The sequence below is a fragment of the Mirounga angustirostris genome, unplaced genomic scaffold (genome assembly GCF_029215605.1).
Source record: "Mirounga angustirostris isolate CCGP_5_RB_7025 unplaced genomic scaffold, mMirAng1.0.hap1 SCAF_6, whole genome shotgun sequence".
Classification (NCBI taxonomy): Eukaryota; Metazoa; Chordata; class Mammalia; order Carnivora; family Phocidae; genus Mirounga; species Mirounga angustirostris.
In genome coordinates, this window is record NW_026991714.1 from 142,997,841 (window position 1) to 143,025,809 (window position 27,969).

Sequence of the window (27,969 nt, forward strand, 5' to 3'; positions counted from 1 at the left end):
CCCCCTGTGGGTGCAGGTTTCTCCCGGGAGCAGGAAGAGTGGGCCCAGAAGATCTGTGACCGGTTCCTGCTCTCACAGGCTGCGGCTGGCCACAGAGCTGTCAGTGGGGTCCAGGGTTGGTGAAGGCCGTTGAGGCTTTTAGGAGGCTTTCTAGAAGCATTTGAGCTGCTATTTTTTTGAGCAAACAAGATTGTCAAATCTTAAAGGCAAGTTCCTTTTTTTTAGCGATCTTATTTATTCATTTGACAGGGAGAGAGAGAGCACAAGCGGGGGGCAGCAGAGGGAGAGGGAGAGGGAGAAGCAGGCTTCCTGCTGAGCAGGGAGCCCGATGTGGGGCTCGATCCCAGGACCCTGGACACATGACCTGAGCTGAAGGCAGACGCTTAACTGAATGAGCCACCCAGGCGCCTCTAAAGGCAAGTTCTTGTAAGCAGGCAGGTCTGTAGGGGGGCTGGGAGGAGCTAGCATTTATTCCAGTTGGCCTGGTCTGGTGAGCCAGGCTGCTGACATGGGTCCATCTGTCCTCTAGGCCTGGACAGTCGCAAATACCCACTGGAGATGGTCCTTCTCCAGGAGGGGGCACATCTTGGGGCCTCGAGGGTTGCAAGAGGCCTGGCCTGCTTCCGATTTTTTGTTCTGTTCTGAGTCTCCCAGTTCAGTAAAAAAATTAATTCCACAAGAAGCTTACAAAACTTATGGCATTTAAAACTATTTACCTTAATTAAGATGGTGCTTTTTTAAAAAAGATTTATTTATTTTAGATAGCGAGAGAGTGCGCAAAAGTGGGCGGGGGGGTAGGTGCAGAGGGAGAGAGAGAAAATCTCGATCAATCCCAGGACCCTGAGATCATCATGACATGAACCGAAACCAAGAGTCGGCCACTTAACGGACTGAGCCACACAGGCGCCCCAGGATGGTGTTTTTTAAACAAAAACTGCCTAGCAGTTCTAGTCACAGGGAAATGATAAAATTTATAAGAACTACTGATTCATCATGTGCTCCAGGCAGGGTGGAGCTGTGATGACAGAGTCCCCTATCCCTGAGCATAGTCACATTTGGAGATGATATAACATACTTGACCTTGAGTCTTCCGTGAAAGTGAGGCCAAGGCCGCCCTCCCATCCTCATCCCCTCTTTCCCACTCCCACCCCCAGCCCTTCAAGTCCTTCTTCAGGCTGGGAAATGAGGATATAGGGGTGGAGCCTGGGAGAGGATAGCAAGTCACACACATTCCTAGGGCTGGGAGTTGCCAGGTTTCAGGAATCCCATCCCTGGGCTCCCGGGCCAAGTGCTGATGGGGTTGGGGTTGCAAATGCAATTATCCAGGGCGGCAGTTCTGAGCTCTGATGCCTGCCTTCTGGAAACAGTACCTGCTCTGTTTTGGCACAATTGTGCCGATGGCCTCAGAATTATCACACGTCTGTCTGAGCTGGACATCTCACCAGTCCTTCTGCAGATGGGACCATGAGCCCCGCTCCCTGCAACATGACTAGCTCAAGATCACACAGTAGCAAAGCTCAGATGTGCTGGCAGGAGAATGTTTCAGGTTCATCTTTGTGTCTCCCGGGCTTAGCACAGACTCTGACCTGTCAGAGGAAGATCAGGAAATCTTTGTTGAATGAGGAATAGCAGCCAATATGTACTGAGTGCCAGAACCGCGGCAGCTGCGAGTCTATGCGATTTCACTGAATCCTCCCCCAGCTCGGGCCAGCAGCACCTTTATCCCCTGCGTGCAGGAGGGGAAGCTGGACTGCACAGAGGAACAGAAACCTGCCCAACCTCAAACAACTAGTAAATGGAGCTGAGGTTTGGACCCAGATAGTGGATCAGAGCCACAGCCTCGACCAGCGCTGTCCAATCGAAAAATCATGTGAGCCTCCTGTGAAATTTAAAAATGTCTAGTTGTCACTTTAAAGAAGTAGTAAAAGACAATCAGCTGAAATTACTTTAATGATAAATTTTATTTAATATCTGCAAAATATTATTTTAGCACGTAATCCATATAGTATTATGAATAAGATAGTTTAGATTCTTTTTTTCACGCGAAGGGTTCCAAATCCAGCGTGATTTTAACTTATAGCCCATCTCAGTTTGGACCAGTCACATTCTGAGTGCTTGGTACCTCTCTGTGTCCGTCCGGTGGTTCTGTGTTGGGCAGTGCAGCTCTGGACCGCTCCGCTAGTCAATGAATGAATGCTGGGAGTGGCCATTTGGAGGCAAGGGAAGCATGAGAATGTGGTCAAGGGGAGTAACAGAGATTGAATGGACCTGAGCCTGTGTGGTGGGTTCCAGAAAGCACTCGCTGGGTCTCTCTCCCCAGTGTGAGTCCTGGGTGAAAGCTCCCCCGCCCCCGCCCTTGGCAAAGGAGTAGCTCCCTGGGGGCTGCCCCTGAAAAATCAAGCATCCTGCCCACTTTCTGGGAGGGCTGGGGCAGGGCTTTGCAGAACGCAGACATCCCGAGCTTCCAGCCTCTGAGCAACGAGGAGGCCTTGCTAGTCTGCGTGGGGATCTGGCTCTGAGCAGTGTTGCTTTTGGCCGAAGGCAGTTGCAAAACTCCTGGAGCACAGAACAGGTACGATGTGTTCTTCAGAAAAGGTTATGAGGTTTCAGACATAACAGAGGTTCTGAGTATACAAATAGAGGACGTCTCAGGGCCGGTGTCAGAAGTGAAGTCATCAGACCCATACATCACGGGGTCAGTTTTGGCTGATGCATTTAGGGTACCTTGGGCTTGGAGGCAGCCTTAGCAGGGGGGACTAGAAATTACTGACCCGGGAGGGGAGGTGTGGGGGGGCAATAGTGAACTAGTATCTTCTCAAATGGGTCTCAAATGAATGGGGTTAGGACTACCACTTACAACATTTTCTGGATTGGTCCTAAGGTACAATGGGAAGAGGGCGGATGGTGAGAAGAGCACCCCCCCCCGACCCCCCGACCCCGGTTGATTCCTGCCTTTGGGGCAGAGATTGGAGGAATCTGTGGCCAGTCTGCCCACACAGGGTTTCTGGAAAGTGAGTTGGGGTTGGAACAGTTAAGGCTGGTCAGGGGAAGTGTTCCTTCTGATGACTTGATTTATGTTGCTGGAAACATTTTATACGGAGGACCCTCCACTGGCCAAACAAGCATTTGGTTGAAAGGTCCAGCTGGGAAGATGGGATGCTGGGCCCGGGAAGCCCTCGTGAGCCACTGAATACCCCAGGCAGTGTGGCCTGTGGGGGCCACCACACAGTTCTTGAAATCCCGTGCAGGGATGGGGGAGTAGGGTAGTGGCGTGGGAAATGGAGTGGCGGCGGGCCAAATATTTTAGCATTAAGAAACCCCTGCCAAGGTTGTTTGATAATAGCCACATTCCTGGAGGCAGGAGCAGAGGAGCAGGGAGCTGCTCCAGGCTGGGGCAGGGTCAGATGAAGTCCGAGTATTGTTCCTGAGGCTGGGTTCACGTCCTCACGGCTTGGCTTCCTGGTAGAAAGTCCTAGGGCCAGCCTGAGTCTCAGCTTCCCTGTCGGCAAAACGGGGCTAATAATAACCCCTCCCTTCCTTGAAAGTCCAAATTCGATGCCGCACATGTGGAAGCACTTTGGCGAGCAAAGCACCCCACGAATCTGGGGGTTATTATTTGTATTCACCCCGAGTGGGTGTTTTATTTTTATTCACGCCACAGCTTTAAGTTATCATGTTGTTGGTTTATCAGGACCTTTAAAACATTTCACTCTGATAAATTTCAGAGGAACTCAGAGATGGGGAGGACAGAGTACAGAACCCCCTGTGCCCTTCAGCCCGCTTCAGGGATTCTTAATATTTCGTTAGGGCGATGTTGAGCTCATTTATTAATAATCCCTTTCATTAATTGAGTTCCCAAAGTGATTGAAGTCCTTTGAGCTAAAATCTCACTGGACGAATTGCCAAAAAAAAAAAAAAAAAAAAAAAAAAAAAATCTGCCCCTCTCTTGGGAAAAAGAGTGGTTTTGTCTGTTAGGTGTTTTGGACTAACTGCAGCCTGTTATTGGCTCTTCAGCGATGTCTAACTGTTCGGTGGACAGTGTGGAATCACACGCAGGGCCCGGACAACCCCGTGGCCCCCTTGCCCTTCCTTAAACCCCGAGGGCAAGGCCTGTTCTCTCAGGAGTTTGGGGGCCTCTGTTGACTCTTCTTTCCAACTTGCTATAATTTGAAGGGGAAAGGTTGTTCTGGAGTCTAAATGATTATTTACAAGAGAACCTTGGGAGTGGCTGGCAGGAGTAATGAAGGAGCTGGGGAGTCTGTTGTCTCGGTCAGCCCGCCACACAGGCGGCCCCCTGGAAGTGGTCACTTTGGGGAATGGTCACGCATGCCCTTGCCTGGGTGTGAAGGTTTTGGTGGGAAAGGTTGGGAGGTGGGGAGTCAGGGGTGAAGGCTGATTGGGCTTGCTTTTGTCTGTTCTGGCTCAGAGCACTTGCGTGTAATTCGGGCTTCTTAACCTGTGGTGCCTTTTCTCATCTGTAAAGCGGGGTTGATGACAATACTTGGCCACACTTACTCTGGGTGGTTGTGAGGGTCAAATGTAAGCTCCAGGAGATGGCCGTCTGTTTAGTTCACTCATCTGTCCCCTGTGCCTAGATCAGCATCTGGCACATAGTAAGTACTCAATAAATGTATGTTGACTAGGAGGGAGGGAGGGAAGGAAAGTGGGAGGGAAGGAGGGAGAAAGTAAAAGGGAGAGGGAGGGAGGAAAAACTACATTCATCCATCTATTCATCACAGATCTTTCATTTCAGGACAAGGAAATGTCATAAAAGGCCCCTGAGAAAAAAAAGCCTATTTCGTCTGGGCTTGGAATGCCTTCTCTACTTTTTCTTTTTGTAGAAATTATGTTCTTGGGCGCCTGGTGGCTCAATTGGTTAAGCGACTGCCTTCGGCTCAGGTCATGATCCCGGAGTCCCTGGATCGAGTCCCGCATCGGGCTCCCTGCTCGGCAGGGAGTCTGCTTCTCCCTCTGACCCCCCCCCCATCTCATGTGCTCTCTCTCATTCTCTCTGTCTCAAATAAATAAATAAAATCTTTAAAAAAAAAAAAAAGAAATTATGTTCTTATCCTAGGTTTTGCCCCAGTGACATTTCACCTTTTTTTTTTTTTTTTTAATTCATTCGAGACACAGAGATACAGAGAGAGAGAGAATATGAGCAGGGGGAGAAGCAGAGGGAGGGGGAGAAGCAGGCCCCCCGCTGAGCAGGGAGTCCGATGCGGGGCTCGATCCCAGGACCCTGGGATCATGACCTGAGCCGAAGGCAGATGCCCAACCATCTGAGCCACCCAGGCACCCCGACATTTCATCTTTTAATTAAAATGTTTTGCATTTTCTCTGGCAAAATCCACGGCCCCCTCCCCTGTGTTCCCACACCGTTGTTCACACTTCTGTAAGGCCCACATAGGAGGATGGTCATCGTTCTGCTTTGTCAAATGCCAGTGGCAAGTCAGTCATCAGATGCGTACCTACAAGGTTGGCATGGTCATCTCCACATTACTGTAGGGGACCCTGAGATTCAGAGAAGGGAAGTGACTCTCCCAGGTAGACACAGCTAGTAAATGGTCAGGTTTAGATCCAAAGCCCTGTTTAGATTCCAAAGCCCTGCTCTGAGCCCTACTTCCCTGCTGTTCCTAGGTGCTTCCTCGTCCTTTGCTTTTGGTTCTCCCTCTCTGGGCTTGGTGCTTCTCCTAGGTAGGAATGGAGCCCACGCCTGTGTCCCCTGCTCCCAGGGTTAGCTCGGAGCTAGGGATGTGGGAGGTGTGCAGTAATTGAATGGGGCTGTGTCTCTACGGATGGCCAATAGCACTCCATGCTATGGACAGCTGTGTGGGGTCTTTTCCCCTCCCCACCCCAACTGCCTGCAGAGTTCCCCAGGAGTTTACGAACCCCAGGTGGGGGGAGGTGGAGGGGCAGGGCTTACTCGAGCCCGTGTGCAAGAGGGCTCAACACACATTAGTAAGTACCCCATGGGACTGACAGGTCCACCAGGGTTGGCGGGGGAAGGAAAGAGTGGAAGGGCTCTGAGCCCCCAAAATGTAAACTCTGTGCAGACAGACGAGGGCCTTGTCTAGCTGTCTAGTTGTAGTTGCAGTGCTTGATGAGGATCCAGCAAAAAGTAGGATTAATAAATATGTACTGAATGCATGAGTGACCCCTGAGCCCTGCTTCCTGGCTTCCTCTGGGGCTGGCTTTGTTGTGAGTTCTCTGGCTACTGCCGAGAGGCAGGTGGGCCAGGCTGAGGAACTACCCAGCGTGACCCCGTCCCCTGAGTGCGCAGAGGCTCTACTGTCCCTCACGGGTGTCACAGCTGCTGCCTGCCTGGAGTGTGTCCCCATCACCCGCTTGCTCGGCTGAGCATCCTTCCATCCAGCCCCAGCCCCTGGAACCCTTGCTGGCCCCGGTATTGTTTTCCAGGGTGGCTGGGCTGTCTGCCCTCCGTTCCCCTTGCTCTTCTCACGCGCCCGCCTCAGCTTCTCATCTCCTGGACACCCCCGTCCCGAGTGGCCGGCAGCCTGGTCCTCTGGAGAGGGGGATGCAGTGTCCGAGCCACTAATCCCCGGCCTCAGGCGTGCCCTTGAGCTTTCCTTTAAATGGCGTTCCGACCCCCAGCAGCACCACAGGTCACATTCCCAGAGAGCCTGCACATGAGGCCTGAGTCTGTTTATTTTCCGAGATTTCAAAAAACATGACTTTTTTTTCCCCTTTGACCTTAAAACTTTTTTTCCTCCAACACTTACTTGTATTTTTAACTCCATGAGAAACTATGGTAAGGGAGCATATTTTCTTTTCAAAACTGTCATTTTGAAAGATTTTTTTTTTCATTAAAAAAATAGGCTTTGGGTGATGGAGAGAGTAAGGTGGGGTTTTGTTGTTGGTGTTGGTATTGTTGTTGGTGGTGGTGGTGTGGGAGCTGCTGGGGGCTCTTCTGTACCTAGAGCTCCGTGTCTGTGGAACTGTCACCCCCCCCCCCCACCTTCAGGGACCCTGCCCCAGGCCTCCGATGGGGCTCTGCAAGTCCAGCCTGCAGCTGTTTTGGTCATTGTTGTGATCAAGGATTTCTGGGCACCTTTCCTCTCCTGAAGACCTGGGGCTGGAGCCGCTGAGGGCTGTAAACAAACATTTCTCTTCTGTGGCAGGAAGTGCTTAATATCTTTGCTTTTTGAGAGCTGGTGCTCTAGGCTGGGTAGGGGCTTGTGGCTTAGCTCCCACCGTGGGGGTCAAGGAGGGTAGCAGCCCGTGGGCATGTTTGCAGTCCCTGCGTTCTCTTCTGGAGGATGTAGGATCAGAGTTCCAGCGAGGGTTTGTGACTTGACCAACCACAGCCATTCGGATGAGGATGAGTGGAGTCCTGGACGGGAGCGGCTTCCCTGCTTCCTTGGTCCCTGTGCCGCATGCCTTCCCCTCCCATGTCTCCCTGTGGCCCAGCCGTGGTTTGTTGATTGACTTCCTGGAGGCGTTTTGCTTTAAGCACAGGGCTGAGCTCTGGGTCTCCCTGGGATAGCCTAGGTGTGGTTCTCTTGTTTTCAGTTTGTACCACTGTGTTCTTTGTTTAGCCACTGTCAGGGTCTGGGAGGTCAAGCACATCTTTTCAGAGATATTTCTAGAATTTGAAACTGAGTCCAGTAATTACTTAATGATTGAGAGGCTGCTCTGTGCTCGAGTAAAATAGAAAAGCTGGTCGGGGCGCCTGGGTGGCTCAGTCGTTAAGTGTCTGCCTTCGGCGCAGGTCCTGATCCCAGGGCCCCGCATTGGGCTCCCTGCTTCGAGGGAAGCCTGCTTCTCCCTCTCACACTCCCCTTGCTTGTGTTCCCTCTCTCACTGTGTCTCTCTCTGTCAAATAAATAAATAAAATCTTTAAAAAAAAATAGAAAAGCTGGTCTAAGCTGCTCACAAAGAACACTTGCTTAGTGGAGGAGTTTGCTTATGAAAACCTCCTAAGTGCTGAACGGCTTCTGGAAGAATGTCGCCTGCCCCTTCTCATGCCTCGGTCCCCTTCTGTCACCTCTGCTGCCACTCTGCTGGTTCAGTCTCATTCCCTCTCTCTCCTGGACCTTTGAAGTAGCCCCTGACATGCCTCCTGGTCTTGCCAAGATCACGATGTCTCCAAAGCTTGCATCTGACGTGCCTCCCTTCCACAAGCTGGCTCCAGCTTCTCCCCAGACTCCTCTCCCTCCCAGGTACCCCCTGATCCAGCCATCCCCAAGGATCCCTCTCTGCTTGGAGTGCTCTCCCACCCTCTGCTTGGCGGACACCTACTTGTCCTTCTGGGTCCTCTGTTGTCCCCTTCTGTGTTTCTACAGCCTTCTGTTCATGCAGGTCCCGTAGATCTTCTTGTTGGGCATAATCCTCTGCTCCCATGTCTGTCTTGTCTTCTAGACTGGGCTCCTGTAAGGAGGGAGGGGGCTTTCATCCCCGTCTTCCTGGCAGCAAGCCCAGTGCTGTGCAAGTCTGAGATGGGAGTGTGTTTATTTAGTAAGTGCACTCAGGATAGATGGGGAGGGTTGTAGCAAAGCAAGAGGGACAGGAAAGGTGGTCCCTGACTCGGGTAGAGGGAGAAGCTTTGTGGAAGTGAGACTTGAGTTGGCCCTTGAGGGATGAGTAGACGTTAAATTGGTGGGTGGATTTGGCGTACAGGGTCTCAGGTAGTGAGAACTACATGACGGGGCCCGCTGGAGCCAGCAGTGGGCAGGTGGGGAGGCCTGGGGGGGTGATCCGACGGGGAGTTTTTCTCCATCATCTTTACGTTTCCTGTGGATCGATCTCTTCCACTTCTGTGAGCTGGCATCAGAGGCAAAGGAGGGATCCTTTGGACTTCCCAGGTGTCACCAAATTCAGCAGGAAACTCAGTGAAGCCTGTGCACCCTTTTAGCTACATGCCTGGCATCCTCGGAAAGACGGGTGTCTGGACGTGGGCCTCTTTTGGGATCAGCCGTTCCGGTTGTGGCTGGGTGAGTGGGTCTGAGCTGAATGCCTCGACCGCCGAGGGTGTGACCACGGCTCCCATGGGTGCTGGTAGGTGCAGAGCTGCTTCGCCGAGCCAAGAAGGAACTGTCTTCGAGGACCTCTTCCTTGCCTTTCACAGGTGCCTGGTGCCTTTGCTCGGCGCTTATCCGCTCATTGTTCTTGGGTTGTGCCTCGGGCTGGTCACTATTCTGGGGGGCTTTCAGAGAGTTCTAAAAAAAATAAATAAGCCCCAAACTTAGTTTTTACCTTTAGGGAATAAGTACGTTTGAAGTCACGCGCAAGGATGCTGCTGTGTGCCAGGACGGGGTGGGACTCTCTGATCATATTGACTTAATGGTGGTGAGAGAACATTGCACAGACCCCAGTTCGAGTCTCAGCTGGTGTTTATTGAGCACTTACTGTGTACACGTGATCTCTTGTTTGATCCTCACAGTGCAGCCCCCTGGGGTCAGTGCTCTTTGCTCATCTGCTCACTCACTCGTTCATCAGGATTATTGAACTACTCCTGCTGAGTAAGGCAGACTCTTTCCCCAGGAGCTTGCATCCCAGTGGGTCATTGAGAGGCCACAGAAAACAGCAGAGAGCTGTTCTTTCTTACGCAGGCCACAGCCCTGGTGTGCCGAGAAGCTCCGACAGGGACCGAGATGCCCATCCTGGGGGTGATCTTTCAGACCACAGTACACAGAATCCTGGCTTTAAGTTCCTCCAATCAATAGTTTCTGAACTTGTTTTTAAATTGCTTAGAAACCTGTTGTTCAGGCGAAATTGCTCACTTGAATGGTTCCTAAGGGATGCCCGGGGCACGCTGTGGGGCCCTCGTGAAATCATGTGAAAGCCATGGTCTAGCCAAGCTCTCATGCTGTCAGTGAGGTTTGGATAAGAGAAGGTGCCTCTGACCTCATGATGACATTGTGACGGAGCGCCTTCCCGTGTGCCACCCCCATCAAAGCGGCCCCTTCTCCTCACCATGCGCCCAGCTCCAGTGACAGCGAGCAGCCCATTGCAAATGCTCCTGTTTCAGGACTTTGGATTTTTCTTCAAACTCCGAGTGGCGTTCTCCCTCAAGCAAAATGCTGCTGAGGAGTGGAAAAATCTGCCTGCCCTCTGAGCCCAGGCACCAGGGCACCACAAGTACTTGTGAGTTGGCAGCTGGGTTTTTAAAATCGCAAGGTGCACAGGAAGTAGGCCAAGGAGGGAGGAGAAAACAAATATTCTGTTTTGTAGGACGCACCACTGACATTTAATTGAAGACCAGTGTTACCTTCCAGAGGACGAGCCACACGATTGGACCCCCAGTCTGGGGTCAGCACTGCTGGGAGCTGCTCCAGCCAGAGGCAGGAGCCTGCGCCCAAGAAGAGCAGGCAACAATGTGTATTGTGGGGATGGGGATGGGGAGTGGCAGCCCAGGCTGGAGAAAGACGTCAGGGTGCAGTTAGCGGTGGGCAGGCGCTGCCCCTGCTGCCTCCTAACAGTGGCTCAGCTTAGAAACTCATAGTCCCAGAAAGGGGACAAGTTTCCCTCTGCTTCCTCCCAATCACGGGACGAAATCGGACATCAGGAGATCGTCTCACCTGCCTTCTGCTCCGAGGGGATCAGTAGCACCTGTGTTCTAGAACTTTATCCCATATATTACTATATTGACCTAGAGATTTACAAAAGAGTTCCAGACAGTTTTTCCGAGCAAGCTTCTCATTGAGGCGGATGGTCCATGTAGAAAAGTACAGAAGCCATAACGACCTGGGTTTTCCCAAGGTGCACACATCCTGGACGCAGACCACCTGCTGGAGCCTTTTCTAGTCACCACCTGCCCCAAGGTGGTTCTAACACCAGGGGTTGGTTTTGCCCACCCTTGGATGCTGAAGGAGTGGAGTCCCCTCATGTCTGCTCTCTGACATCTGGCTTCTTTCACGGCAATCCCACGAGCGACACGGGGTGGGGAATGTTCTTCCTGTCCTGTAGAGAAGGAAGCTCACCGCTGGGGAGGGGAAGTGGCCTGGCGAGGTCATGCAGTTCATCAGAGGTGAGCTGGGGCTACCCCAGATAGATGTCCCCCTGATCTCCACACCTCAGACCCCATGACAGTGCAGTGACAGCCTCCTCCTCCAATTTCATGTAATATGTTCTGGAACGTTCCCCTCCGGTCTTGGCGTAAATCCACTGTGTTGCAGTAGGAGTTCATTTCTACAGAGTCTTTTGTTCTGTAGATATGGAGACTTTTCCTTTGCTCCTCTGGGAAATAACTCACTTTCCCTGGAAGTTACCCTTGGATGGCTGGCTGAGGGATGCCGGCCTCCTTGAACTCACCCTCCTTCCAACCCTGTAATTATCCATGTTGTTCACCTCCAAGCCCTTCCTTCGTTAGCTATGCTTCTCAAACTGTGAACCCAGCTAGAAAACCTCCCAGGGGTTGGCTTTCCTGGGAAGGCTGCCTCCGGCGGTCATGTTGGGAGCCTTTTCCTTGGGCCTCATGTTGAGGTGGAAACATAGGCAGCGGTGCCTACTTTGTCCTAAAAAAACACTGATGGTGCTCTGCTAGGAGGACCTGTCATTTTCTCCTGCTGTGAACCCTCCTTGTGCACAGCTCTGACTCCTGGATGTCTGCTCAGGAAACATTCTGTGGCCCAGCTGCTCCTTGTTCCTTGTCTTTAAATGGGACGTCTGTTGTCAGGGAGACCCACCCCACCACGGCCTCCCCATCAGCAGCAAACTGTGTTCATAACTGGATATTTATTTCTGGGCCCTAAAGGTCAAATACCCTTTCATCTCCTGGAGAAGTCTGGAATTGTGTCCCTCTGAGGAGCTGAGAGTGGATTGTAGGTTGAGCGATAACCCAGATGCGAGTGGCTCTGGGACACGTCCCATCTGACAGCTGCTGAGGAAGTGACTTGATCTTTCGGGGAGTGATTTGTCCCTTTGCCCTAGAAATTGCCAGTGGCTCTTTGGTCCTCCAAAAGCCCCTGGCTCTCCTTTTGGGTTACTTTGACCATGTTTCCTTGCCAGTTGAGTCCTGGGTTTTCTGAATTCCCCTTCTGGTTTTGCTTCCTAGCTAAACCTAAATGGTAAACGTGTCGCACACTATTCTCCCTGCCTGTGAGACATTGCTAATCAATTATCACAGTCCTGTCCACTGAGGCCTTCCTTAAGTCCGGGTACTCCAGGCAGACACCACCATCTGTTTGGAGCTCCTAGGCTTAATGAAATCTTTTTGCGATTGTAGCTCCATGTGGTACAAACAGAAATCCTGCTTTCTGCCGAGGAAACTTGATTTCCTGTGGAAGGGCCCGGAAATGAATGAAAGATGCCTTTGTTAGTTGCCTGGACGTTTTCCTTTTCCGGGTGGGGTGGCAGGGAGTGGGTGATGAGGCATGTCTTAGCTAGTGGGCATTTTGAATTCAGGAGTACACATTCCTTTGGGATGTGTACTTAACTTCCTCCAGAATCACACTTTCAAGGAGACAGGAAGATAGTAACATCTATACTGGGGCTCAGTCCCAGCCTCCTGGGGCCTCGTAACTGTAGATGGTCAGTGGAGTCCTCAGAATACATCCAACAGGATAAAAATGTGACTTGGTGCAAGTCCCCAGTTTGTAATGGACCCACTTCCTGCTTCCTGGGTGAGACACCACGTGGTGGAAGGAGGCTCTTACTGGGAGTGGGGGCAGCCCGAGGGGAGCGGTCGCTGCCTGGGAGGCCGGGATTGGTCTGAGTATCTTGTGCTCCTTGCCCTGCATGTTTATTTCCAGGGCAGAACTCCAGGGCTCCCCGGAGTCCTTCCCGCCTCTGTTCATGGGAGCGGGTTGCCCTTTTTCTCTGGCAGGCGGCTTAGGCTGAGGGTGGCGTTGGGGGCCGCTTGGAACCCTGGTGATTCCTCCCCCGGTCCCACCGTTGTTACCTGCCCCCCACCTCCAACCCGGTGCACTGTGTTATTACAGCTGGACTGGCTGGGGTGCATCGGCCTCCAGCCAGCCTACCTGGTGGTTTAAAACCAGACTTAATCAAAACGTAAATACTTCTTGGGGCCAGAAAGCAGGTCTTTCCAGGTGTCTGAGCGGAGGCAGCAGAGTTCAGGAGCCGAGAACTGGGTGGGGCCTGTCAGACTCCTTCTACACAGAGATCTGGGGTTCCCTGGGGGCTCCATCGGGGGCCTCTGGAGGAGCCGCCGGTCACCAGGGTGACCAACGCCCCCCCCTGCCCCGCTGCGGCTTGTGGACGCTGTCACTCGGGCAAAGGTTGTTCTGGTGGTGACCGTATCTGCTCCCTTCCTCCTTCCCTGATGCCCCCCTCCCTCTCCCCACCCTCCCTCGGGGTCAGTGATAGGAGGTGGCATTTTACAAGTGGGAGCTCAAGGCTCAGAGGGGCTCAGATGTGACCATCTCAAGATGGCTCAGCGAGTAGGAGGACAGTCACATGCATTTATGGAGGGCTAACTTTTCACCTTGTCTGGACTTGCATCCTGCCCTTGGGTGGAGGTAGTAGACGGGCCGTGAACCAGGAAGCACATAAGATCGTGTCATGTGGAGAGAAACAATTTATAAATACACAAACAGGAATAATTCCTGATAGTGATGAATACTGCAGAGTTGATGAGATAAAGCAGGATTCGACACCGGGGGGTGGGGGGACAGTCTCTGCAAGGGGAGGTGTTATGCTGGGGCGGGCCCAGGGAGCCTCCGTGGGGGGCACGTGAGAACAGGTGTCAGAAAGGAGCCCTCGTGGGACGATGGGGCAGGAAGCATGGCTGGAGCAGACCCAGAGCTGGGCACGGGAGGAGGTCGGGCTGTCCAGTGGCATGCGGGTCTGGGGCCGACAGGGGCCGAGGGGCTGACAGGGGCCGAGCAGAGAGGCAGGTATGGATGCAGGCTGAGCAAGGCAGTTGGATGTTGGAGGTCATTGGAGGACTTTAAGTGAGAGAATCCCATGATTTTGATTTGGGTCTGGCCAACTCTGGCCGCCAGGTGGAGATAGGCTGAAGGGGGCGAGGACAGAGAGGTGGCAGAGCAGGAAGGAGGCTGGTCCAGTTGAGGGGCAAGAGAGGATGCTGGCCTGGTTCAGGTGGCAGAAGTGGAGACAGAAGGAAGGCACAGGCATGAGTTTTGAGCTAGCCCCAAACACTTAGGGATGGACTCGGTGTGGAATGTAAGGCACGGAGGGAAAGTGAAGATCTGGGTGTCTCCAGGGTTTGAGGCTGGAGGGGGCATCTCTAATCCACTCACCACCCAGGGTTGCATGGTGTGCGGTGCACCGTCCCGGGGCGGACCCAGGATCCTGGCTTACCCTCAAGTGCCAGAGGGGTTGCCTGGCTCCTGCAGGTGTGTTAGCATGCCTGCAGGGATTGACTCCAGCCGCCTTTCTGGATCCCAAAGGCCGGGCAGTGTGATGTTACCTGGAATTTGGGGGTCGGTCTGGACTGTGTTGAGTGCCTGAGAACAGCTCGAGAGGCAGCCTTGGGCAGCCCTGGCTGATGGGCCCAGGGAGCGAGATGCAGCCCACGGAGCAATAAACATGGAGAGGAAAGGCGCAGGGCTAAGTGGTGGGTTCTCGGTGACCAGCGGGGATGACAGCGAGAGCTGCTATGGATTGAGCACCCACTGGGCACTGAGTGCGCTCGAGAGGTACGTGTTTTCTCAATCATTCCTCCCAACCCTGAGTGGCAAAGTAAATGTTCCTATTTCATTCAGAGATGCAGCAACCTGGGCTCAGAGAGTGTTTGGCCCAAGGTCACTGAACTAGTGAGTGGCCACGCGCAATGACCTGCCCCTGACTCCAGGTATCGAGTCCTTAACCAGCACCCAACACTGTCCTCAGCGTCCCCTGCTGTCCTGTCACCAGCTGTCTGCGGAGAGCCTGCTCCGGGCCCCGTCCCTGTGTAGGGGTGGGGGCCTGACAACCCCCACCCCCACCGAGGTGCTCCCTCCGTGCAAGCGGATGAGACTGCCGGGAATTTGCAGACGGAGCAGTTCTCTTAATGAGAGTCTTTTGGGCAGCTCCCTTCCCCTTCTCCTCCCTCCCTTCCTTTCCTGCCTTTCCGGGAAGACTTGCTGCCAGGCTCAGGCCTGGTGGCAGTTACAGGGAGAGGAGACCTTTGGGCCCTACCTTTTAGGGCAGCTGGGCAATCACAGCTGCCTCAGCCCTGCCACCTGCAGGGACACACCCGAGCGACTTCCACCGCCTTTGCCATCAGCCTCTGCCTGCCGGTGGGTGGGGAGCGGAGCTTCTGCATCAGGTCTGGACAAACTCGAAGGATTCCCTTAGGGTCTGAGGATGACAGTGATACCAGGAGGTCGTGTGCCAAGTTTTCTTTAGCAAGGAGGGGGAGTGGTCATGATCCGGAAGTCCAGGAGAGAGGGTGTGACATGCCTATGTTTTCCAAACCTCAGTTCAGGGGCTCTGGCCCTGAAAGATGACCAACCATGTCCTTATGGGGGACAGGATGTGAAACTCTGGGACTGAGCCACTGGGGCGTGGTGCCCCTCAGTGCTACCCTTTCTGTGTCTGCCCCCCTCCCCGTGTAAAGTCACGGGCGTGGGGCTTGCTTCTGCCGCCTGGCCCGTTGCAAGCACGCAGCAAGTGTGAGTAGGTAGAGGGGGAGGACGTGAATGAGTCGCCCCTGGTTCTCCGTGCTTCTCTGCTGCTCTAGATATGCCCCAGCCAAGCCGGTAGCCCGTTGCCACGTGTGGCCAGGGAGCCCTTGAAATGTGGCCAGTTTGAACTGGGATGTGCCATAAGCATATAATATACACTGGATTTCCAAGACTTAGTATGAAAAAAGGGTAAAATGTCTCATTAACACTTTTTTATGCTGATTACATGTTGCAATGGTAACATTTTGGATTTATTGAGTTAAATAAAGTACGTTATTAAAATTAATTTTACTTGTTTCGCTTTCCCTTCTAAGGTGGCTCCCAGCCAGTTTAAAATTGCCCATGTGACTTGCCTTGTGTTTCAGTCGGAGCCTCTGACCTTCTAGCTCCCAGGGCTCCCTGCTCCAGGGCCTTGGCTGAGGGGTTTGTTTTTTTGAAGGATCTGGGTTGGAATCCTGACTCTACCATTCCTGACGGTTACCAAAGACAGGACCCTGAGTCTCAGTTTCCTCACCTCTGAAATGGGGCTGGGCAGTCAAACCTCAGGAGCTGGTGTCAGAATTAAAGTGAGGAGACAGGAAGTACCTCACATGTGTGGGCCCAAGATGTTTCTCAAGGAGGAGGGCTCTGATTTCTGTGGGTTTTGGCCAGACCCTGACTGAGCCCTGCCCCTGGGACTTAGGTTACAGGCTGTAATGATGAGCTGGAGGGGGGGAAGTGAAATAAAAAGGCAGATAAAAATCACGGCTCACCATTCCTCAGTTTTCTCTTCCGTCAGAGCCAGACCTGCCTTGTCGAGTCGCAGGATGGAGGCAGGTCGGCCTATGAAGAACGTTGCTCAGGAATAGCAGCGAGTGGCTGTTATTCGTATCATTTTCTTAGCCACCCCTCAGTTTTGTGCATCCAGCACTTTCTCAGGAAGCTTGGAAACAGAGACTTTAAGTGATTGGTAGCAAGTGAAGGCACATTGCCCAGCCCTGCTCCTTGGCCTGACCCCAAGGTCAGGTACGGCCAGCAGATGGGGGCTGGTCCGTTCCAGCTGCGCAGGGATGCGAGGGATGAGGTGCAGACTCTGGCCCGGCTCTGGGTTCCCTGAGCGCCTGCTTTTCATGACCAGGCAAGGCCAAGGGAGGCGTGTTCCCCAGACCTGCTGTGCCTGAGATAGCACCTGGCATCTGGCTGTGAGGAGCCAGGGCTCCCTGCTCCGGGCCCAGGGCTCTCAGAAGCAGCAGGAACCTGAGGGCAGAGCAGGGGGCAGGTGGGAGACGCGCCAGGTTCATCTCTGAGTCCTGAGCGGAAAAGAGCACAGCACGGCCTGCTTCTGGAGTGACGCCTCTGCTCAGTCGTTCATGCAAACACTTACTTATTTACAGACACCGACGTCTACTGTGTGCCAGGCAGCATCCTCGGCCCTGGTCCCTGGTGAGCAAGAGGGATGTGGTCCCTGTCCTCTTGGATGGGAACCTGATGAAGACACAAGTTATGAAATGTGCTTTGAAGGAAAGACTGGGGAGCAGTGGGAGAGGAAGGTGGAGACGTAACTCTTGGATTGATGGGAAGGGGGTTCAAGGAATGATGTGACACTAAGTGAGACGTGAACACTTGGCCAGTGAAGTGGGGGTGATGTGCATTAGAGTGCTCTGAACAGCCTTATTTGTGATGGTAAGAAATTTGGAAATAATAACCTATGTGTCTCTCAGTGCAGACTCAATGCATTATTTTGACAAAACCTGTGAGGATACATGTTAAAAAATTTTTATTCTCTTTAAGCTTGAAATGTGTCATTAAAAACAATGATACTGGGGGGTGCCTGGGTGGCTCAGTTGGTTAAGCGACTGCCTTCGGCTCAGGTCATGATCCTGGAGTCCCGGGATCGAGTCCTGCATCGGGCTCCCTGCTCGGCAGGGAGTCTGCTTCTTCCTCTGACCCTCTTCCCTCTCATGCTCTCTGTCTCTCATTCTCTCTCTCTAAAATAAATAAATAAAATCTTTAAAAAAAAAAACAAAACAAAAAACAAAAAAAACAAAAACCAATGATACTGGGGCACCTGGGTGGCTCAGTCGGTTAAGCGTCTGCCTTTGGCTCAGGTCAGGATCTCAGGGTCCTGGGATTGAGCCCCATGTTGGGCTCCCTGCTCAGCGGGGAGCCTGTTTCTCCCTCTGCCCCTCCCTCCCCCTACTTCTGCTCTCTCTCTCTCTCAAATAAATAAATAAAATCTTTAAAAATAAACAATGATACTGGATATATATCCGGCAGAGGGATGGCATCTGCAAAGGCCCTGGGGCAAGAAGAATACTTTTCTCAGTGAGGAAATAAGTGAAGGCCTGGCTTTGGCCCTGGAGGCCACCCCACTTTGGGCATCTTTCTGTTCAAAAGTCTACTCTCAGCTGTCCCTGAGCCTGGGAGAGGCCCGTATAGAGCTTTGGAAAGGTCTTTCTAGGAGTCCTTGGTGTCAGTTCAAGGACAGTGTGATGGTGGGGGAAATTGAACTGTTGGGGCAGTGCCTGCCTAGGCCAGATTTATGGGAGGGGAAAGCCTTTGGGGTGAGTCAGCCCTCTGGTTGGAAGAAACAGCGCCTAACTGAGCTTCTGCCAAGGACCCATGGTGATTCCTCTCTCCTTTTGTGGAGGAATTTGCCTGCTAAACAGGCCATCAGAGTGAAGTGAATCATCGTTTCCCCCTCTTTGTTAATCGCAGACACCTCTGAGCAGGTCTGTTCAGCCTGAACTGCACACACCGATGAACTTTGATGCCTAGACAAGCAAGTTGGGCAGGTGCTTCAGCTTGGTGTCTATGTACGGCTCTTCCAGAACTCACTGAAAGTTGGTCAGGGTCTCCTGGATGCTGGAAATCAGGATTGCAGATAGAGGACCACAGATCTGTCCAGCACCTTGCTCTTCTGTGGTGGAAATGGAGGCCCAAAGGTGTCCAATCTGAGGTCACATGGAGAAACAAGGGGCCTGGCTGACATCTGCGCTCCAGAGTGCTTTGTCTTGGCCCTGATCATGGGTCTCTGTGTTCCTAGCCAAGATTAGTCCTGCTGACCTCTTCTGGAGAAAGATGCGTTGTGTCTCACTCTGGCCCCTGAGCCTGGTGGGTGGGGTGGGAACTGGGCATGTGAGGTTCTGGCTGGGGCCGCCACCTGCAGGTGCTTCCTGCAGATGGTCCGCTAGGGAGCACTTCCCTCCTCCTCCGTGTGACTCGCTGGCTGCCGTGACCTCCAGCCTGTACTGGGTGCAGGGCAGGGTGCTGGGGGCGTGACATCCACCCTGACAAACCCTCCTCCTTCAGGCTAGTCTGTGCCAGGTGCTGGTTAGAGGGTAATGGGAAGCTGTCAGAGAAAATGCTGTATGACCTGCATGACTCACTTCTCCCCTCTGGGCCTCTTTGTCCCTAGCCGTTCAGTGAGGGGCCCCTCCCAGCTCTGACATCCATTAGTTCTGAGTCTGGTGGAGAGAAGGGGATAATTACAGCCCTCTTTCACTGAACTGTCTTCACTGTGCCAAATGCTTTACACGCATCATCTCGGGACTTCTGTCCGTGAGGCACAAAGGAATCAGTTACAGCAGAGAGAGGTTGAGTGATATGCCCAGAGTGGCACAGCTAGGAAAGGACACAGCAGGGATCTGAAGCCAGGCAGTCTGGCTCTGGAACATATGGTCTTATTTATTTATTTATTTATTTATTTATTTATTTATTTATTTATTTATTTATTTATTTGAGAGAGGGAGTGTGCACGCGAGTGGGGAGAGGGGCAGAGGGAGAGGGACAAGCAGACTCTGTGCTGGGCACGGAGCCCGATATGGGGCTCGATCTCACAGCCCTGAGATCATGACCTGAGCAGAAATCAGACACAAATTGGACAGAACTGACTGAGCCACCCAGGTGCCCCTGGAGCATAGAATCTTAGTCACCACTGTTGTTAACTGCATAAGGGTCCTTCAAAGATGATGATGTCCACATGCCACCTGTATGTTAGCTGCATGGTGAAAGGGACTTTTCAGAGGTGATGAAGTTAAGGATCTTGAAATGGGGAGGTTATCCTGGGTTATCCAGGTGGGCCAGTGTCATCACAAGAGTCCTGACAATAGGGAGGCTGAGGGAGATTTGATGACAGAGGCAGGGGTCAGAGTGATGAGTCTGCTGGCTTTGAAGACCACGGAAGGGACCACGAGCCAAGGATGTAGGGCGGCCCCTAGAAGCTGGAAAAGGTGAGGGGACAGAGTCTCCTCCAGAAGGAACCAGCCCTGCACACACCGTGAATTTAGCCCAGTTTCAGACTTCTGACTTCCAGAAATTTAGTATCATAAATTCATGATACTAAATTTGTGGTAATTTGTTGCAGCATCAATAGGAAGCTCAGACCACCGTGTTCTACTCACTGTCTCCTCGTGGCAGTCTCTGATTTTTGCATTCAAATTTGGTTCTGAATTCCTAAGGGTAGAAATCTAATCTGCCAAAAGAGCTGTCCTTGGCCATTTCACAATTAAGGAAGCATTTCAGAGGAAGACTTTGTAAGGCCAACTGGCTTGTCCCTGCAGAGTAATCTCCTCCTTAGGAGGAGAAGGTACAGAGGGAAAGTAGTCCTGGGGGCCTAGGACCCCAGCATAGACCCTGCCTCTGTAAGTCCCCAGCTGGATGCTCCCCTTCCCCAGACACCGTCTTTAGTCTCCTGTGAGTGGTCACCTACGGTGCGGTCTGTACCATATGCCCGGCCCGTCTCTGTGGGCCACGCAAGCATAGCCGGGGCCACAGTTCAAGGCAGCCGGTGGTGGGCGGTTCCCCAGGCCTTTGCAGGGAACACAGGTGCCATGGCTCATTCTCAGCTTACCAGTGTGCTCGTGGGAGAAGTAGCCCGTGAGCTTTACTGGGTCAGGAATTTAAAGGAGACCGTTCTTTCTGCAGAGATGCTGCCTTGAGGGGGGTCTTTAAGGACCAAGTGCCAGTTCTGTAGAACCCCAGGGTGAGGCCCTCTAGTTGCTTCCAGGAGCACACAGCAAAGGGTTCCTTTCCCTTCCCCGGAATGTGACTAAACTGCTTGCAGATGCATCACAAGGATGCATAGGATCTGAGAGCTCCTCCACCCAGCTCCTTATCTGGAGAAACTGAGGTCCCGAGAGGGGAAGGCACAGCCAGGCTCACATGGCCAGGACTCCTTGATGGGAATTCCAAGGTCTGAAATGATAGGGGATTTTTCTTGCTCACATTAAGACGGGAAGTTCACTTAGTCCTTCATTTAACAACATTTTATTGTGTACTTGCTTGGTGCCAGGCACTGGGTATAGTCAAGGTGCCGGCTTCCAAAAAATAACCTAAGGGGCTGAGAAGAGTGGATGGTAGTAAGCAGGATTAATAGATAAATGAATAAAATGATTTCAGGTCATTATAGTTTATAAAGGGAATCTACAAGATGTGGTGATGGAAATAATGAGGGTGCCCAGTAGACAGAGTGATCAGTGAAGGCCTCGAGAGGAGGTGACTTCTCAGCTGGAAACCAAAGGTAGAGTCATGGGAAGAGTGTTTCAGGCAGAAGAAACAGCCAGGACATCAGCTCAGACTAGGAAGAGCTGGTATATCTGAGGAACAAAAGACAGCCCAGTGCCGCTGGAGCCGAGTGAACCCAGAGGTGAGGCCGGGGAGGGGGGCAGGTGGGCTTCAGCCTGCAGGGCCTTGTAGCTCATGGTAGAGTTCAGGTTTCATCCCATGGGCCATGGGGAGCCATTGGAAGGACTGGAAGTAGTTTGTCTTCGTAAAAGGCCACAGGCTGTAATGGACAATGGGTTGGGCAGGAAGCAGGTGGAGGCAGGGAGGCCAGTCAGGAGGCTACTGCTGTCATCCTATGGGATGTGATGGTGGCTTGGCCCCAGTCAGTGGCCATGGAGGAGAAGGGAGATGGCAGAGTCAATATGTCCATATTGGGCATGGTGGGACTTGATGGATGGCTGCAGGTAGAAGGCAGGGTTAGTTAGCGGTAGCTGTGTAACAGATTACCCCAAACTTAGCAGCTTAGAATGACAAACATTTGTTGTCTCATGGTTTTTGTGGGTCAGGAATTTAGGAGTGACTTAGCTGGGTGGTTCTGGTTCAGGGTCTTTCATGAGACTGCAGTCAAGATGTTGGCTGGGGCTGCCATCATCCAAAGGCTTGACTGGGGCTGGAGGCTCCACTTCCAAGGGGGGCTCATTCACATGGTCGGCAAATGAAGGCTGGCTGTTTTCAGGAGGTCTCAGCTCCTCCCTGCCTGAGCCTCTTCATAGGTCTACACAAGTGCCCTTCCAGCAAATGAGCCAAGAGAGAGCAGGGCAGAAGGCACAATGACCTTCATGACCAGCCTCAGAGTCCTACTCCATCACCTCCACCAACATCCTGTTGGTCACATGGGTTCAGTGTGGGAGGGGACCATGGAGGCTGTGAATACCAGAAGGCAAGAATCACTGGGCCGTCTTGGAGGCTGCTTACCACTGAGGCCAGGAGGAAGATGGAATCAGGGATGATACCTAGGTTTTTGGCCTAAGTGGCTGGGAGAATGGTGATGTCATTTGCTGAGAAGGGGAGACTAGGGGAGAAGCATGTTTTGGGTATAGGTAGAGGGGAATCAAGAACTGTCTTCTGGACCCCAGTTTGGGAAACTTCACCTTGGCACTGGAAATTCTTCTCTCTCTAGCCCCATCTGTGCTGTGCTGGTTTTGGGCTTATGTGGTCTTAGACTTTGGGAAAACTTTCTGAGGGCCCAGTTCTCATGTATCCCCTGAACTAACTCCGTGTCAGCCACATGGACTGGGAGTTACGAATCAGGCATTCTGAGGTTCAAATCCCAGCTTAGCCACTTAGTGGCTGTGTGACCCTGGGCCAGATACTTGGCCTCTCTGGGCTTGTTTCCTCATGTGCACAGTAAATCTATTTTGCTGTGGCATCTTGACGCTCAGATAAAAAGGAGCTGAAGCACTCAGGCCAGGGCCGGGCTCTCCCTTTCCTATCTGTACCTCAGAGCTCCCAGCCCTTCCATGGGCTGTCATATCTTCATTATCACATACCCAGGTTGCTGGGTGGAATTTGGTTGGGAAGGATTTCTAAAGAGTCTGTTCAGTTTCTTTTAGGTAGGTGATGCAAACATTCTTGGGGCAGCAGAAGTAATTATTACTCACAGGGAAATGCAAATATTTTTACGAATATCCTATGAAAAATTGGGGCATTTTTTCCTGAGCAAATAGTCCTGTTTATTTCTCCAACCAAATAGCCACAGCTGGGCCGCAGGGGCCAGCTTCAGCTGCCAGTGGCTTTTCTCAGGGGTCAGCTCGCCACCCCCCCACCCCCAATCCAGCCTTTCTCTTCTTTAACCAAGAGAAAACATACTGAAGACAAAAGTAACCAAATTTGGGCTTTGCTGAGAGAAGAGGATGACTTTTGCAGTGAAAAGTTAGTTTTTGTGGCCAAACTTCCTCAACTGTGAAAACCAGTGTGGACAAAGTGTAGTAAGCCCCAAAATACATTTGAAATATGGTTTTCCTTGGAAAGGACATTTTTTTGCAAAAGGATGAGGTGTCTGCTTTCTCCTGAAGGAAATTTCTCTAAACTCCTAAAGAGACACAGAGGGAGAGAGAAAAAGGTGGGAAGCCCCAGGGTGGGGAGGTGTAGGGAGCTGTGATGGGGAGCAACAGGGTTTAAATCATGTTAGTACCTATCTGGTGCCTGGTACAGTCCTAGGGCTTTAAGCACATGCTCTGTCTGACCCTCACAAAGGGCATCTGGACATTATTTATACCAATCAGGAAACTGGCTCAGAGAGGTTGGCAAGGTGGCCTATGGTCATTCAGCTCACAGACAGAAGGGCCAGAAGTCCAACCCTGCCTGTTTGATCAGAGCCCCTGCCTTCTCTTTCCACGCTGCCCAGGGAGAAGGGGCTCTAAGTTCAGGGTTGGGATAGCCGATGCGGGGATAGGAGGAGACATAACCGGGTGGAAGGGCAGGGGAGGCTGTCTGCACCCTGCCCCTCCCAGGGAAGACCGTTGTGTTCCCACTTTGTTTTTTAAAGATTTTATTTATTTATTTTAGAGAGCGAAAGAGAGCAGAGCTGGAGGGAGGAGCAGAGAGAGAAACAGGCTCCCAGCTGAGCAGGGAGCCTGACACAGGGCCCGATGCCAGGACCCTGGGATCATGACCTGAGCCAAGGGCAGACGCTTAACCGACTGAGCCACCCAGACACCGTCTGTGTTCCCATTTTGAGGGAGGAAAACTCAGGCTCAGAAAAGACTATGGTGTGTGATGTGTTTTTTGATGTGTGTGTTTATTTTAAAGTCCCTTTGGAAATCATCTCTTCTCTTCCGGGCCTGTCTCTCCATCTGTTGATCTGTCTATTCATCAGTGATGTACAGAGCATTTACTCAGTGTCAGGCACCATTCTGGGTGCTTGGGGAGTAGCAGGGGAGGAAACAAGATCCCTGCCCTCATGAAGCCTACATTCTCATGGAAGGCGGGGCAGAGACAGGGAAGAAGCAATGAACAGAATACGCAAGCCACGCAGAATGTTACAAGGTGGTAAGGACAAGGGAAATGAAAAAGTAAAAGTAAAAGAAAAAGAAAGAGAGGGTTCAGGAGAGGCGGGCACAGTCGTAGCATTAAAAAGGGTGATCGGTGGGTGTTACTTTGGAGGGAAAGAAATGTTTTGGACCAAGATAGAGGTGGTAGTAGCACAACATTGTGAATGTTCTGGATTCCACTTAGTTGTTCATCTAAAACTGGTTAATTTCTTACTGTATTTATTTCACTTCAAATTATTTATTAGAGAAAAGAAAGGACAGTCAGGGTTAACGTCACGGAGAAAGTGAGATCTGTGCAAAAACCTGAAGGAGGCGAAGGGGTTAACCCTGAAGATGTTTTCTCCCCAGGAGAGAAAAGAGGGTTCCAGGCAGATAAACTTAGGCAACCTCAGACCAGTGGGGCCAAATCCAGCCTGCTGTCTGCTTTGGTAATAAAGTTTTGCTGGAATACAGCCCATTTGTTTACATATTGTCTGTGACCCAGAGACTCCATCTGGCCCTTACAGAAAATGTTCGCTAACTCCTGAGCTGGAGCAGAGGGCCTCAGTGGGAAGGTGCCTGCGGTGTCTGAGGACTTGGAGGAGAGTGTGGTGGGAGTGAGGGAGCGAGCCAGGGAGTAGGGGCCAGTGAGGTCAGAGAGGGAACGGGTCCAAATCATGTAGCCACTGCCTGACTTCTCTGTGGCACCCTCTGACAAACCTTGGGCAGATGCTGACATCGTGCTGATGGAAAAGTTGTGCGTGATGTGCTGGGGGGAGTCGTGGTAGGACAGAGAGATGGCTGAACTTGGATGCAGAAGATTTGAGTTTGAGACCTCCTGTGTGTTCCTTGCTCTGTGTTCTCAGTTCTCTTATCTATAAGAGTCGTGTGGTGGTATTGGTGATAGAGTGATGATAGTGGTGGGGATGGAGATGGTGGGGGGTGATGGTGGGGATGGTGATGGTGATGGTGGGGATGGTGATGGGGATGGTGGGGATGGTGGGGATGGTGATGGTGGGGATGGTGATGGTGATGGTGGCGATGGTGGGGATGGTGATGATGGTGACAGTATTTTTAGTGGTGATCATGGTAGTGGGGAAGATGGTGGTGGGGGGATGGTGGTGGTGATGATGATGCTAGGGGGATGGTGGTGGGATGGTTGGTGTGGATGGTGGTGATGGTGACGTTGATGGTAGAAATGATGGTGACGGAGATGGTAGCGGGGATGGTGATCCCGGGGTTGGTGATGCTCGTGATGATGATGGCTACATTTAGTCAGCCCCTACTCTATGCTAAGGGCTTTGCACACTTGGCACTAATTCTGAACCCAGCAAAACAAGTTGGGTAGCAGCGGTATCCTTTGCGGGAGAAAACACTGCGTAGCAAGACCACACAGATGATGTGTCGTGTGGCTCAGATAAGGGTGCAGTGGTTACCCACTGATACGGCAGGGAAGAGGCCTTGAGGTGGGGGGCAGGAGAGCCCCGGGTAAACAGCCCAGCTGTCACTCAAGCAGCCTTTGGTCAAGGTAGCCCAGTCTTAGGACTGCCCTCAGCAGCAAGGTTTCCTAGGAGGGACGGTCCCCTAGCCCCTGGGCCCTGCAGCCTCCTTGCTCTCGGGCTCAGCGTGCTGGACAGGGGCCATGTCTCCCTGTCCCCATGGCGACCACTTACCAGGCCTGGTGTTGGTTTGGGTTTTCCTAATTTGAGGTTGCGGGATCCTTCTGGTTGTGGCGAGGTTTGTCTGCTCTGGAAACCCGACTGTGGTGAGGCCATGAGGGGGCCCAGAGGTGCTGAGATCTGCCCACAGGCCGCAGGCCCCACAGGCCCGGTGCGGCCCCCCATGCTTCACACCACTTCAACACCGCAGTTCCTTCTGAGAGCAGAGTGGAGGTTTCAGGTTCTCGTGGCTGACAGCGGCGGCCCTGAAACATTTTGGGGTCGGGATAGCGGTGAGTCTTTGCCTCCCCAGGTCCTCCAGGCCTGGGGTGTGCTAATGCCCTACTCCCGTGTGCCCACCATGGTTTTTGTTTGCCTTCGTGGCGGGGGGGTCCCCTGGAACAACGGGAGCCCCCAACTAAGCAGCTGAGTTCAGCTCCCAGGCAGGTTAACGGGGCCTGGAAAGGCCTTCGGGCCCTCCCCGTCTCCTCTGTCTCCTCGTTTTACTGACTTAGGCAGGTTGCTCCCTGGTCTGACTGCACCTGCCCCGGACTGGCAACCTTTTGAACAGAGCCTGGGCTTCATCCCGCTTTCTGGGCCTATCCCTGAGGTCTCTGAAGTGCTAAGCAGGGTCAGCATCTACTGTGTGGTGAAGTTGGTGGTTTCGTCAGGCTGTTGGAAGCAGGCAGCCTGGGGCGGGGAGGGACTCAGTGCCTACCCCCTTCTTCCCTCGCTGGCCCACCCTGGGGGTCCCATGCCAGTAGGAAGGCACCGAATACACTTGAAGACTACGTGATGCTTCCTGCCCTGAGGTACCGCGGACTCAGCCCAGCACGAGCGGCACATCTCGGGGCGTTCTGGGCCTCGGGGGCCTTTGGCGGCCCCTCCCGTGCTGTTTTTCTCTAAACGTTTCAATCAGCGGGTAGTTTTGGGGGCATCTCCACCTGGCCCCACCCCATCCTGACCTCCCCGCTCGGGCACTTTGGGACAGTGTGGTCATGGAGGAAGTGAGGGCAGGAGTCGTTTTGATTCAGAGGCATCTAGAAACGTCACAGAGGAGGGTGCCCTGAGGCACAGACCACGCTGGTGCTGCGGACCCGACGGGGTCCTGTAATTGGAATCTTGCCCTGTTCGGGGCTGGATGAGGCGAGCCTTTGAACCAGTGAGATGCTGCATACCTACCTCATCAGCTTCAGCTGCAGTGCCCCACTGGGGGCAAAGGTGGCAGGGCCCGGGGGGAGGGGACAGAGATACCAGTGACGGGAAGGGCAGGGGTTGGAAGCAACCTACCTCAGCAGAAGATCGGGCCTCCTCCGCTTTGCCTGTGGCCTCTGAGAACACCGCCAGCCTCTCTGCGGTGGTATTTTCTGGAAAGCCAGCCTGCTGGCCGTGCTTTGGAAACCGACTCCTGAAAGCGCACCTGGGTAGAAGGGAGTGGAACAGATTCTTCAGCCCCACAGACGTCACAGGCAAAACTGTAACACTACGTGGGCGCCTGGGTGGCTCAGTCGTTAAAGCGTCTGCCTTCGGCTCAGGTCATGATCTCAGGGTCCTGGGATCGAGCCCCACATCGGGCTCCCCGCTCAGCGGGAAGCCTGCTTCTCCCTCTCCCGCTCCCCCTGCTTGTGTTCTGTCTCTCACTTTGTCTCTCTCTGTCAAATAAATAAATAAAATCTTAAAAAAAAAAAAACTTCCTTTAAAAAAACAAAACAAAACAAAACTGTAACACTACGTTCCACTCGACTGGCCAAGCGGGGGTGAGTCATCAGCCTCTTGCCGCTGGGAACATGGGGAGAAATCCTTCCCACGTACAGTCACCAGGATACCTGAGAACTTCCCAGACCTTGATCAAAGTGTGCTGAGAGAGAGAGAGAGCACCTCCAGTTTTCATGCCCCCCTCACCCCACGAGTATCATAAAGACCTGCTTTACAACAGCATTTGGATTTCTGACGAGGTTGGTCCCTTGCGTTAGCATAATGCTGACCTTTCTGAGCCTCGTGGCCCCCAGCCACCCACAGGCCATGGAGGGAGGCGGGGGGGGGGGGGGCCTGAGGCAGCGGGGGGAAGGGGCCCTAGTGGGAATCCTGGGGCTGCTGCAGTCTGGGCCCCGTCCCCCCCACATCCTGTACCTTCGACTGGCAGCACCCCGAACTGTTCTAGAAGCGAGAGTGGTTGTTTCTGTGGTCTTGCTTGTGCTATCTCTGGTGATGTTTGGCCCTGTCATGGGGGCCCCTGCTCTTGAACGT

At 52.8% G+C, this 27,969-nt stretch overlaps 1 protein-coding gene and 1 long non-coding RNA gene across 3 annotated transcripts in view; one reads left to right on the forward strand and one right to left on the reverse strand.

Annotated features, from left to right (window-relative positions):
• The window catches only part of GRK5 (G protein-coupled receptor kinase 5), a 212,254-nt gene that overhangs the window by 60,636 nt on the left and 123,649 nt on the right, over window positions 1–27,969 (forward strand). The window lies entirely within an intron of this gene.
• LOC123846906 (uncharacterized) lies at window positions 5,097–27,410 on the reverse strand. Its single transcript, XR_006791397.3, has 4 exons — window positions 27,013–27,410; window positions 25,738–25,988; window positions 15,061–17,012; window positions 5,097–9,176 (listed from the first exon to the last, which is right to left on the reverse strand). It is a non-coding gene; the product is annotated as an uncharacterized LOC123846906 (long non-coding RNA).